The sequence below is a fragment of the Montipora capricornis genome, chromosome 6 (genome assembly GCF_036669925.1).
Source record: "Montipora capricornis isolate CH-2021 chromosome 6, ASM3666992v2, whole genome shotgun sequence".
NCBI classification, from domain to species: Eukaryota; Metazoa; Cnidaria; class Anthozoa; order Scleractinia; family Acroporidae; genus Montipora; species Montipora capricornis.
This window is the reverse complement of record NC_090888.1, coordinates 4,411,637-4,414,136: the sequence shown is the minus strand read 5'-3', so window position 1 is coordinate 4,414,136 and position 2,500 is coordinate 4,411,637. Positions and strand designations below refer to the sequence as shown.

At 38.8% G+C, this 2,500-nt stretch overlaps 1 protein-coding gene across 2 annotated transcripts in view; it reads left to right on the top strand.

The window, feature by feature from the left end:
• LOC138051244 (cellular tumor antigen p53-like) overlaps window positions 1–2,065 on the top strand; it is a 21,200-nt gene extending 19,135 nt beyond the window's left edge. For both annotated transcript variants that reach the window (XM_068897407.1, XM_068897408.1), the window contains one exon: window positions 1–2,065. This exon is cut by the window's left edge and continues 470 nt beyond it. The gene's annotated coding sequence lies outside the window, so the exon portion shown is untranslated.
• The last annotated feature ends 435 nt before the right edge of the window (window positions 2,066–2,500 follow it).

Here is a 2,500-nt window from a genome sequence, read left to right as displayed (position 1 = left end):
GCAGAAACCCATGCAACAACTCCCACCATTGTTGTGTGTTACATGTTAATTCCGTTTTCTCACCCTGTGACATGTTGTTACACGAAGTTTGAAACTGGTCAAATTTTTGAGCCAACAACTCCCAACATTTCTGTTGTCTCGTGATCGCCAAAGCGTAGCACAACAATGCTGGACCCGTTTGAACAGCTCTTCCAACATTGTTGGGGTCACGCACGCGCATTGCGTATGGTCTCCATGGAGATAGCAAGGCATTGGCATGTTGAAAACAAGATGGCAGCCGAATTTTCTAAGTTTACAAAGTCTTGTTGGTCGTATCCTTCCCATAATACACTGCACGTCCTTACATTGTTGGCAGTTGTTGAGTCCGTTCGCACACGACTGCCAAAACTATCCATCATCCGCAGAACCAACAATGTTTGGAGTTGTTGTTGCGTGTGATTGCTCGGGACATCAAATTAATGATATTACCAGGGTGAGAAAAGTGACTGGTGATTTTTAAAAAGTGCAACAGATAACGTCCTATCGCAGATCACGGACACATTGCCTTTCGGGGGTTTTTATTGAACGGAGCTATGTATACCTCCACGGTTGATTGACCTTTTATACTGCGTCTTAGTGTTTAATTGTTTTAGCATTTTGATAGAGAAAACACTAATTAAAAAACTTCATCATTTCTGGTGTTCCAAAGTCCTCCATATTGGTTGGTGCAAGAGTTAATGTAAATTTCTATGGCATACCACGTTGCACCTGTATTTCAAATCTTATCATAGTAAAATTCTACTTTATATCAGAGACAGAAGAGAGACAAAAAAAGAAATCCTTTGAAAATTAAAGTCTTTAAGAGTTCACTCGTAAGAGATACTATCAGCACTCGAAGATAAAATCTACCATGTAAGATCCTCTATATACGCCACTAAGAAATACGTGTTATCACCAATCAGAAAGACCTTGCATGTTAGTTTTGGTTTAGGTATTTTTTAATACAGAATTTTTTTTTTACTTAACGGTAAAGCTCCATAGAAAGGTGCGCTCTGTTAATTTAGTATTTTTTTAAATGTAGTTGTTTACGGTAGTTGACTGTAAGGAAAGGGCAACAAATTGTCACATGACATCAGGTGTCGCAGCAAATCATCATCAAGTTTCAACTTTCCCGCGCTTACTTGAACGCCAGCTGCATGCTTTTGTCTTGTGCTCTGATTGGTTCATTTGATTGTTTGCGTCTGGTGCGTCCTGATTGGCCAAAGTAAAAGAGAAATGGAGCCTCGTGTTTACGGAATCGATCGCCGAAATTAAATCTGCTCGAACTCAATGAAAATCCATTTGATTTCCATCGCATTTCCTGCCTGTTATTCACAGCTATCGCGCAAGGTGGACTATCGTACCACGAAGTGCAATTATGTTTAGGGTGAAGGTCCATTGATCCTGTCGTATGTTCATTTGTGTCCATTCTTTTCTTAACCAATCCGAGAGTCGCTCTAACCAGCGTGCTCAGTGACCTGGCCTTAAAATAAATGCAAGGCTGAAAATTGGCGACATCTGTATATCATGATATGCGTTGCGTCAGACAAATTTCCTTCGTGGTATTTCTTTAAATTACTATTATCTGATGAGCATTTTTTATTCAGGAGTTTCATTAAGGTCCGAAACTCGTCAAATTGTATATAAATTGTATAGTACAATGTTTTTGTTTCGACATGTTGTTAACAGTTAACGTTGAGTAAAGCGGGAGTCGCTATCGCCAAATATTCTTGATTTCACCTGACGTGACGGCGACCATGCTGGTAGAGAGAGCAATAGCTAAAATTTGACTCTATTATTCTGCAAAAGTTGAGCTACATTGTCTATTGTTTTGGCACCAACATGGCCGCCTTATCACGTGAGTGCAATCAAAGAATTAGTGTTAAGATTATAAGATCTCTGTGTTGAGATCTGTTTATTTGGGGTTAAAGTATCGAGGGTGGAATAGCCATTGTAGAAGTTTATGATGTGGAAGATAGACTTGCATGATTTATTTAAGTTGCAGTAGTACTCGTAATAAAGATTCGAGGAAGCTGTTTCTTCTCGACGGAAGTCGACTGCGCCATTTGTTTTCTGTGTGTTTGTTAAGGGAGAGTGTTTCCGGGAATATTTTTTAAAGGGAGCCTCCACTTCTACAAAAAAAGGAACTTTAAATCACGGTATAACCGTTACAGTCAAATCTGTGTAAATGTTTTGCAAAGAAAGCCTTTGTATCCGAAATAAATAAGTTTCAGAATCGCTTGCTTTTGTTTTCAAATTTCATGATTTGAGATAAAATCCTTTGTCTTGAAACATAAACACGAGGCTAAGGATGTATCAAGTATTGTTATTCAAATTTGGGCGCCATTTATGCAAAGGGTCTATTGAGAGCTTATAGGGCAACACGTCACAATTATTCAAGATGGCGGCGCCTGCGAACTTTGAAAGCGAAAATAAGGGATTTTAAAACTCAGTTGTCCGTATATGAACACTTTTTTAAAAC